The following is an 11488-nucleotide window of genomic DNA, read 5'->3' on the forward strand; positions in this document are numbered from 1 at the left end:
TTGAGGGGAATGTCCTTTGTTGACAACCACACTTCCTGCCCTGGCCGATACGCAGGGGCCGGGGTCTGCCGACGGTCTGCATGGGCTTTCGTCCTCATCCGGGCCCTTAGCAAAGCAGAACGGGCGGCACACCACACCCGACGGCACTTCCGTAGGTGGGCCTGGACTGAGGGCACACCGACCTCTCCCTCAACCACCGTAAACAAAGGAGGCTGGTACCCCAGACACACCTCAAAAGGGGAGAGGCCAGTGGCTGACGACACCTGGCTGTTATGGGCATACTCGATCCAGGCCAAATGGGTACTCCAGGCCGCCGGGTGCGCGGCCGTCACGCAACGCGGGCCTGTTCCACCTCCTGATTGGCCCGTTCTGCTTGCCCGTTGGTCTGGGGATGATACCCGGATGAGAGACTCACCGTGGCCCCCAGTTCCCGGCAGAAGCTCCTCCAGACTTGCGAGGAGAACTGGGGACCGCGATCGGAGACGATGTCTGTTGGAATCCCATGCAGCCGGACGACGTGGTGGACCAGGAGGTCCGCTGTCTCCTGGGCAGTCGGGAGCTTCGGGAGGGCCACGAAGTGGGCCGCCTTGGAGAATCGGTCCACTATCGTGAGGATGGTGGTGTTGCCCTGGGACGGCGGGAGGCCCGTGACAAAATCCAGGCCGATGTGGGACCAGGGGCGATGAGGCACGGGCAGCGGCTGGAGCAGTCCCGATGCCCGTGCGGTGGTCAGCCTTGCCCCTGGCGCAGGTGGTGCAGGCCTGGATATAATCCCGGACGTCGGCCTCTAGGGACGCCCACCAGAAGCGCTGCCGGACAACTGCCACGGTTCTTCGCACCCCCGGATGACAGGAGAACTTGGAGCCGTGACAGAAGTCCAGGACTACAGCCCTAGCCTCTGGTGGGACGTAAAGTCTGTTCTTCGGCCCAGTTCCGGGGTCCGGGCTTCGTGCCAGGGCCTCCCGGACGGTTCTCTCTACGTCCCAGGTGAGGGTGGCCACGATAGCGGACTCCGGGATGATGGGTTCCGGTGGATCCGACAACTCCGTTTTGACTTCATCTTCATGTACCCGGGACAAGGCATCCGATCTTTGGTTTTTGGTCCCGGGATGGTAGGTGATCCGGAAGTCAAAACGGCCGAAGAACAGTGACCAGCGGGCTTGCCTGGGGTTCAGCCGCTTGGCGGTCCTGATATACTCCAGATTCCGGTGGTCAGTGAAAACCGTGAATGGCACGGACGTTCCCTCCAACAGATGTCTCCACTCTTCAAGAGCCTCTTTCACCGCAAGGAGTTCTCGATTGCCGGCGTCATAGTTCCGTTCGGCCGGGGTCAACCTGCGGGAAAAATAGGCACACAGGTGAAGGACCTTATCGGTCTCTCCGCTCTGGGAAAGCACAGCTCCTATCCCTGAGTCCGAGGCGTCCACTTCAACCACAAACTGGCGACTAGGATCGGGCTGCACCAGAACGGGTGCAGACGAGAAGCGCCGTTTCAACTCCTTGAACGCGGCATCGCAACGATCCGACCAGGTGAAGGGGACTTTTGGAGAGGTCAGGGCTGTCAGGGGGCTAACTACCTGACTGTAGCCCTTAATGAACCTCCTGTAGAAATTTGCAAAGCCGAGGAACTGTTGCAGTTTCCTACGGCTGGTAGGTTGGGGCCAGTCTCTCACCACCGCGACCTTGGCCGGATCAGGAGCGACGGAGTTAGGGGAGATGATAAACCCCAGGAAGGACAAAGAAGTGCGGTGGAACTCGCACTTCTCGCCCTTCACAAACAGCCGGTTCTCTAACAACCGCTGCAGGACCTGACGTACATGCCGGACATGGGTCTCAGGATCCGGAGAAAAGATGAGTATATCGTCCAGATATACGAAGACGAATCGGTGCAGGAAATCCCGCAAGACATCATTAACCAATGCTTGGAACGTCGCGGGGGCGTTTGTAAGACCGAACGGCATGACCAGGTACTCAAAGTGACCTAAGGGGGTGTTAAATGCCGTCTTCCACTCGTCTCCCTTCCGGATCCGAACCAGGTGATACGCATTTCTAAGATCTAGCTTAGTGAACATTTGGGCTCCATGCAGGGGCGTGAACACTGAATCCAACAAGGGCAATGGGTATCGGTTACGAACCGTGATTTCGTTCAGCCCCCTGTAATCAATGCATGGACGGAGTCCGCCATCCTTTTTCCCCACAAAAAAGAAACCTGCACCCATCGGGGAGGTGGAATTCCGGATCAACCCGGCAGCTAAAGAGTCCCGGATGTAGGTCTCCATTGATTCGCGCTCAGGTCGTGAGAGGTTGTACAGCCTGCTGGACGGAAACTCAACGCCTGGAACCAAATCAATGGCACAATTGTACGGGCGGTGCGGGGGAAGGGTGAGCGCCAGATCCTTACTGAACACGTCCACAAGGTCATGGTACTCCACCGGCACTGTCCCGAGATTGGGCGGGACTCTGACCTCCTCCTTAGCCTGGGAACCGGGAGGAACCGAGGAACCTAAACATACCCGATGGCAGGTCTCGCTCCACTGAACCACTACCCCGGACGGCCAATCGATCCGGGGATTGTGTTTTAACATCCAGGGGAACCCGAGAATCACACGGGAGGTGGCAGGAGTCACAAGAAACTCGATCTCCTCCCGGTGGTTCCCTGACACCACCAGAGTTACTGGAGGTGTTTTATGTGTGATTAAAGGGAGTAGGGAGCCATCTAGTGCCCGTACTTGCACAGGTGAAGTAAGTGCCACCAGAGGGAGCCCTGCCTCCCTGGCCCATTTGCTGTCTAGCAAATTCCCTTCAGAGCCCGTGTCCACCAGTGCTGGGGCCTGAAGGGTTAAATCCTCATAAAGGATTGTAACTGGGAGTCGTGTGGCAATATGGGTGTATCCCACGTGAATGTCTTGGCCCACCCCTAGCCCAGTTTCTAGGGGCGGGCGTTGGTGTTTAACCGCTCGGGGCAGTCCCTCACCTCATGGTCTATCGAGCCACAAACAAAGCACGCTCCGCGGACCAGCCTCCTCTGTCTATCCGGTGGTCTAAATGTGGCCCTGCTCGTGTCCATAGCTTCATCAGCAGGGGGAGCTGTAACCACACGGAGCGTAGAGGCTGTGGAGCGTGGGGAGGGCGGAGCTCGGTCGGAGCTGGAAGGGAGAGGGACGGCGCGTGCCCGGCCACGCCCTTCGTCTCGTTCCCGACGGCGTTCTTCTAACCGATTGTCTAATCGTATAACGAGATCAATAAGCCCATCTAAATCCCGCGGTTCGTCCTTAGCCACCAGGTGCTCCTTCAGGACCAACGACAGTCCGTTTACGAAGGCGGCACGGAGGGCAGTGCTATTCCAGCCGGACCTCGCAGCCGCGATGCGGAAGTCGACTGCATAAGCAGCTGCGCTCCGGCGCCCCTGTCTCATTGACAGCAGCACGGCTGAAGCGGTCTCTCCTCTATTTGGGTGATCGAACACTGTTCTGAACTCCCTCACAAACCCATCATATGTCTGAAGGAGCCGTGAATTTTGCTCCCAGAGCGCTGTAGCCCAAGCGCGTGCCTCACCGCGAAGCAGATTTATCACATAAGCTATTTTGCTAGCATCAGTCGCGTACATGACGGGACGTTGTGCGAAGACGAGCGAACACTGCATAAGAAAGTCCGCGCACGTCTCCGCACAACCCCCGTACGGCTCTGGAGGGCTTATGTATGCTTCCGGGGAAGGTGGGAGGGGTCGTTGAACGACCTGTGGAACGTCACTGTTACGCACAGGGTCGACAGGAGGGAGAGCCGCAGCAGCGCCCTGAGGGCGCGCTTCCACCTGCGCGGCGAGAGCCTCCACCCTGCGGTTAAGGAGGACGTTCTGCTCGGTCATTAGATCCAACCGAGCCGTGAAGGCGGTGAGGATTCGCTGCAACTCACCAATCATTCCTCCTGCGGACGCCTGTGCGCCCTGTTCTTCCATTGGCCGTTCAACAGCCGGTTGACGCCCCTCGGGATCCATGACGTTGGCCGAGATATCCTGTTGTGAAAGTGTAGGAACACGGACCCACAACAGGGGGCGCAAATGAACGGACAATGGAGGAAGTCAAATAGCACTTTTACTGTTGTGAAATAAGCACAACAAACACGACAGATTGCAATAGTAGACAATGAAGTCAAATCACAAAAGGTGTCATGTGGGCAGGCTCGAAGATAGAAGGCGTCTGTCCAAAGCAGAACCGGAACCACACGATTTCCTCCGCCACCGAACCCCGGGAATACTGGAGCCGCCAAGTCCCGAACTCCCAGGTGGCCACTGCCTCCGCTTGTCGGATCTGGTACTGCTGGCGAGGAACAAAAATAGTCAGATGTGGGTGCGCCTGCACCCAGCAACACGTATGGTGGAAAAACCACCTCCACCTCTCGTCAGGAAAATACTGGTAAGTGCAGGAATGTGAGTACTTATCCAAAAAGTCCAATACAGTCTCCAGCTGTACTACTCACTATCTGCACACAAGCAACAAAGTATTACTGTCAAGAAGACAACACAATTGGCTGAGTACGTTACCTCCTCGGTAGAGCGATATCTCGGCAAAGAGGTGGAGATGACGTCTTGCTGATATACCGATGCGGATCAGATGATTGGTGACAGCTGTCGTAGGTGACAGCTGTCACCCCGGCTGCTCCTGTGAGGTGGCAGCGCCCTCTGGTGCCTGGAGCCTGCACTCCAGGCAGGGTGCCCTCTGGTGGTGGTGGGCCAGCAGTACCTCCTCTTCAGCGGCCCACACAACAACAAATGGCAAATGTCCAACAAAAAGACCCCTTGATATGTCCTACAAATGGGAAATGTCAGACATCTCGTGTGCTGAATCTCTTTCTGTAACAATTTGTTCATTCGGGGTTTGGGGTGTTTCAAAGCCGTGAATATTTCCTGCAACACTTGTTTCAGTTAGTGTTTCAAGCATTTCTAAACAGTCAATTTTCTGACAAAATAATCTGATAGTTTTGTTTGTTTTTTTAACTGTTTAGAAACAGCAAATCGCTTTCATTCATAGTCCAACAGATGTACACTGTTTTTAAATATTATGAAAAATAAATTGTTTTTGAAGCAATTGGTTCATTTGATATATTATGTATTTAGAAACATGTAAACATTTTCTGAATTTAATTGAGTTGGGTTTCTCTCTCTCTCACTCTCTCTCTCTCTCTCTCTGTGTGTGTGTGTGTGTGTGTGTGTGTGTGTGTGTGTGTGTGTGTGTGTGTGTGTGTGTGTGTGTGTGTGTGTGTGTGTGAAGCAGCTAATCATAGTGTTTCAAGTCTTTCAAAACAGTGAATCATTTTCTCCAACAATTGTTTAATTTGGCAGTTGTTTCATTTACTGATCTGGCGCTGACTCTGTTTGGTGCTTCCATGGACGTGTTGTTGGGTAAAGTAATGGATTCTATTGACTTGGGTACCTTTGTTCGTGATCAGATGTTCAGTGAGCTTACTTTGCAGATGACACTATAATATTTGTGGACACCTGAGGAGCTAATTGAGGAGTTTAAGTGTCTGTGTTTGCAAATGTCCTGGGTCAAAACTAAGATTCAAGCCAATGACTTTCCCAGTGACTTCCTGGCCATCAGATGTATAGCTGTATGTGTCAAAAGTGTTAAGCTTGCAGAGACATTCTCTTATCTCAGCAATGACACATCTTTGGGAGCTCAGCCTATGAGGTCAAAAGACATCATGGAAGGACTTATGGAGTCACAAGCTTGTTGCACAGAGATGTTTGATGATGCTGATATTTGTTCAGGAGAATGAAGGTTCAAGTCTTCAGGATCCGTGTGCTTCCTGTCTTATTGTATGGTTGTGACACTTGTTTGGTACTATATCTCTGAGTACCATTGGAATGACTTGGAGTAGTTATTTAGGGAGACTCAGATGAGGTATACATGATCTAGTGTGCCCTGGTGCTGAGAATCTCAGAAATGAGAAAACGTCAAGAGAATGCATCACCTGACTGTGACAGACAGATGGCTACTTCTGGACATTTCCATATTGTGGTGGATGCTGTGACACATGGGGCCAGTGCATGCTCCCAGAACTGACCCATCCTTACACAAGTCTGTTTCTGAGACAAACCTGAATTGCACAAATGGGGTTTTGTTCAGTTCTTGATAGAGATCCACATGTATGTTGTAATGAGTGCGACTCTCGTTCCTACTGATTAGGGATCAGTGTGAATGCCTAGTGTATCGACATTTCCAAAGTAGGACTACTGGCATAGGTCTGTATGGTAAAAAGGACCACATTTCCACCAGACGCTCAAAGTGGTTTACAATGATGCTTTAAATTCACCAAATCACAAACTGATGTCAGGGTGCTGCCATGCCATACCCCCCATCTAACATCCATGAATGACTATTTGCATGAATAAGTTGTGCATATTCAAATGCAAAGTGTTGTATTATATAAACCATGTGTGTTATGCTGTACCGTTTAGGCCAGTGGCGCAATCAGCTCAGTGCCACTGAGTCAGATTGGTTTTGCAAGAGATGTCCTCAATGTTACACTGCCACGCTCCGCATTAGAGGCTTAAGCTAATGCCTCATTATCATCAGTGTCTCTCTCTGACTCTCTGAAGCATCCTCCTCCTCCTCCTGCTCCTCCTCCACAGAAGGGCTGCAGCAGCATCATCAGCAACAGCGCAGTACCAGAGGAGACGGAACGTTGTCACACATAGACACTGCACTGGATGAAAAAGACGCATTATATTACCCATATGAATGACAAGTTATTCATTCCAGTCAATCACAAATATTTTGCTGAACAATATATGCTTGAGATCATCCATCTGGGCTTTTGGTTGTTGAGATGCACAAAAAAGGTGTTTTTCAAACCATGTTTTCCTTGAGCTTGACCTCTGAACAAGTTACTTCAAAATGTAATCACATCTGGATATCTGTCCAAATAATATTTCCTCAAGTTTGATTCATTTAGGCTTCTTGAGTTTGATGGTTCAGCGCAGTAACTGTTCCTCGAACTGCACTCTTCTGGACAGAGATGTCTGATGTTGTGCCTGGAATCTGCTGGAGCCACTCTGCCGATTTAGGGGTTAAAGCTCCGAGTTAGCTATTACCATTGTGTCCACTTTGGACTTTACCTTCCACATCTGCTCCAGTTGCTCCTTCAGCCCTTGGTACTTCTCTGTTTTCTTGTGCTCCTTCTTTCTGTCAGCTGGGATTGCGACATCGATCACAACTGTGGTTTTCTTTCCCTTGTCAACCGTCACTATGTCTGGTTGGTTGGTCAGCAGTCGCTTTTCTGTCTGGAATTTGAAGTCCCACAGGACCTTAGCCCTGTCATTCTCAACCACCTTTTGGTGGCATCTCCCATCAGAACTTGGGGACTTCTAATCTATATGCGGCACAGATGTTCCTGTACATGATTTCCAACACTCAGTTGTACCTCTTAGTGTACGCTGTCCCAGCTTGCATCTTGCATCCTGCTACTGTATGTGCTGACATGTCTGTCAGGGTCTTCAAATTCACAGGGAGCATTCTTGGGACACAGACCTTGGACAAGTTCAAAGATGGCTAACTTTGACCAATTCTAAGGAGTCAAAAGTTCACATTCTTTCTACACACTCTTTTATTGATTACATGCTCATACAACCGAGGGTATTTTAGCATTGCATTATATTTTTGCTCTGAGAAGCTCTTTGATTACTTTGGAAGTATGTTGTGGGTCATTATCCATCTGCACTATCAGTTTCCATCATTTGACTGAATCTGAGCAGAGAGTATCTCTCTACAGAATACACTTCAAAATTCATGATGTGACAGTCATATTGTATAAAAGCCAGTGACCCAGTTGGCAGCTGTACATGTCCACATTATAGTACTGCCTTCACCATGTTTGCAGATGATATGGTGTGCTTCAGTTCATGAATCATTCCTTTCCTTCTCTGTGGCACAAGTTCATCTTGGTTTCATCAGTCCAAAGAATCTTGTTCCAGTGTTGGGACGGTCTTTTTTCTGACCGTTTTTAACTTGTTGTAAACTGACTGAATTTGCATTCATGAAAGTATCTCTTGAATGTAGACTTTCACAATGAAACATCTAACTTCTCGAGTGTTCTTTATCTGGTTAAATGTTGTGAAGTGTCTTTTCTTGACCTGGTAACAAATACTGCCATCATCCACTTTTGTTGTTTTTTATAGTCTTCCAGGCCTTTTGGTTTCGCTCACTTCACAATGTATTCCTTCTTTTTCAGAATGTGCCAAATTGATTTGAGCATTCCTACAGTTTCTGCTGTCTGTCTGACAGGTTTGTTTTTCATTGGACCTCATATTGAGAGTTGCAATGAACAGCGAGCACCTGCAGATTCAGCACATGGAATCACCTCCAGACCTTTTATCTCCCGAATTTGCTGTGGAACGAGTGTCCAGGCAACACCTGGCCATGAATCTGCTTCTCAGTCAGTTGTCCAATTACTCCTATGTAGAAGCAAGAATAAGTTCAGTGTAGGTCCTGAGACCCACTGATGCTGGATCTTATGCCCGGATACTGGAGTGTGAAATGGATGAGAGTCTATGACTCTGGACAGGATGCTAGTCCAAATCCACATCCGAGGTCATGGCCCACTCACAATTCAGTGGATTGAGATAGTCTTGTCCAAGTACACAGGCAGGGAGTGTGACTAATTGAACAAGTCTACATACTGGTAGCCCAACTCCTTATGCCACTGAGCTTCTTACTCTACCCATTACTTATGGTTTCTGAAACTGGAGGGATTACGTAAAATGGCTGTAAATCCTAGCTGTTTACCGCAATAGTTTTGTTAAACCACTTGAATTAAAGATGGAAGTCTACAGTAGAAGCAGATCTTGATTGGTTCACATAAAATCCATTGTGCTACTGTCCAAATACCTATGGACCCAACTCTTATAATAATACTGAATTTGACAGCAACACCTCAAGAACAGAAAATAATGAAAATGTTTCCACGATAGAACACTCTGTTAGGTTTGTGCAGATAATCACATATATGTCAACCTGGTCTCACGGCAAGTCATGATTCAGCAGCATGAATTATACATTAATCTATTGGTTTGTGATATCGTGATGAAAAGCGCCTCATTTTCGTCACGGCACGTCATGGCTGCACAAAATTAAAAGTGACGCGGGGGGGTGGGGGGGGTGGTGGTTATGGTTAGGGTCGCGGGTAGGAGTAGGGTTAGGAATAGTGAGTTAAAAAAAAAACCTGTCACGAAAATTTGACTTATTTCATCACCGGAGCATGAAAAAAAAAAAAACCATGAGACTGGGCTGTATATGTAAACAATCGTAAGAATTACCATTAACACAGCGCATCTGGAAAGTATTCACAGCGCTTCACTTTTTCTACATTTTTTTTGTTAAAGCCTTATTCCAAAATGGATTAAATTCATTTTTTTTCCTAAAAATTAGATATGCAATACCCCATAATGACAACTAGAAAAAAGGTTTTTTGATATTTTTGCAAATTTATTAAAAATAAAAAACTAAAAGAAATCACACGGACATAAGTATTCACAGCCTTTGCCATGAAGCTCAAAATTGAGCTCAGATGTATCTTGTTTCCACTGATCATCCTTGAGATGTTTCTACAGCTTAATTAGAGTCCACCTGGGGTAAATTCAGTTGATTGAACATGATTTGGAAGGACACACACCTGTCTACATATAAGGTCCCACAGTTGACAGTGCATGTCAGAGCACAAACCAAGCATGAAGTCAAAGGAATTGTTTGTAGACCTCTGAGACAGGATTGTCTTGAAGGACAAATCTGTGGAAGGGTACAGAAACATTTCTGCTGCTTTGAAGGCCCCAATGACCACAGTGGCCTCTATCATCTGTAAATGGAAGAAGTTCAGATCCAGCAGGACTCTTCCTAGAGCTGCCCGCCCAGCTAAACTGAGCAATCGAGGGACCAAGAACCCGTAAGTCACTCTGGCGGAGCTCCAGCATTCCTCTGGAGAGAGGAAAACCTTCCAGAAGGATAACCATCTCTGCACCAATCCACCAATCAGGCCTGTATGGTAGAGTGACCAGACGGAAGTCACTCCTTAGTAAAAGGCACATGGCAGCCCACCTGGAGTTTGCCAAAAGGCCAATGTGCAAGGACTCTCAGACCATGAGAGACAAAATTCTCTGGTCTGACAAGAGACAGATTGAACTCCTTAGTGTGAATGCTAGGTGTCATGTTTGGAGGAAACCAGGCTCCATCCCTACAGTGAAGTATGGTGGTGGCAGCATCATGCTGTGGTGATGTTTTTCAGCAGCAGGAACTGGGAGACTAGTCAGGATTGAGGGAAAGATGACTGCAGCAATGTACAGAGACATCCTGGATGAAAACCTGCTCCAGAGTGCTCTTGACCTCAGACTGGGGTGACAGTTCATCTTTCAGCAGGACAATGACCCTAAGCACACAGCCAAGATATCAAAGGAGTGGCTTCAGGACAACTCTGTGAATGTCCTTGAGTGGCCCAGCCAGAGCCCAGACCTGAATCCGATTGAACATTTCTGGAGAGATCTGAAAATGTCTGTGCACCAACGCTCCCCATCCAACCTGATGGTGCTTGAGAGGTGCTGCAAAGAGGAATGGGCAAAACTGCCCAAAGACAGGAGCACCAAGCTTGTGGCATCATATTCAAGAAGACTTGAGGCTGTAATTCTTGCCAAAGGTGCATCAACAAAGTACTGAGCAAAGGGTGTGAATACTTACGTACATGTGATTTCTTAGCTTTTTTATTTTTAATAAATTTACAACAACAACAAAAAGAAAAACATTTTCATGTTGTCATTATGGGGTGTAGTGAGTAGAATTCTGATGGGGAAAAATGATTTTACTCAATTTTGGAATTAGAGTGTAACATACAAAATGTGGAAAAAGTGACTCAGAATTAAAATATTCATGATTCTCTTATCCAGCCTGAAAAAATAAGCCCACAAATGCATCATCGTTCATCTGAAACAGAGGTGACATTGTTGCCATGGTTTCAATTTGCATATAAGCTGTTGCATGTGTTTGCACATTCAGCCCCGTGATGACTGTACGCATGCAGCTCGACATGGTAATGATCACTTTTGTGAAACGTGCCACTCGTCTTTCTTGGTCAAAAACTCATAATGTAATTAAAGTTAAGTGTGGTGCAGCAGCTGTGCCTCTGAGAAACTAGAAACCCCAGCCTGAAATGGTTCCAGCGTGATATAACAGCTTGCAGAGGAGTATGGGAGAAAACTATCCACCAGGTCAGTGAGGTCATGCAGGCTCTCTGATTGGTCTCCAAAGTATCACACTGCAACAAATCAAACGCCTGCCTTCTTACTGCTCAAAGACACAGATGTGATGTTCACGTGTTTGTCTGCTTTACGTCAGTGTTTTCCCTGAGAAATTCCCCTGCAAAAACATGTTTATGAGTTCTAAGAGTGTGTCAGCTGATAAGGGCGGCATGCGGCCTGACAGGCCCAGAGCTCTCCACTCTGCTGCCA

This window comes from Thalassophryne amazonica, chromosome 1 (genome assembly GCF_902500255.1).
Source record: "Thalassophryne amazonica chromosome 1, fThaAma1.1, whole genome shotgun sequence".
In the NCBI taxonomy this organism is placed as follows: domain Eukaryota; kingdom Metazoa; phylum Chordata; class Actinopteri; order Batrachoidiformes; family Batrachoididae; genus Thalassophryne; species Thalassophryne amazonica.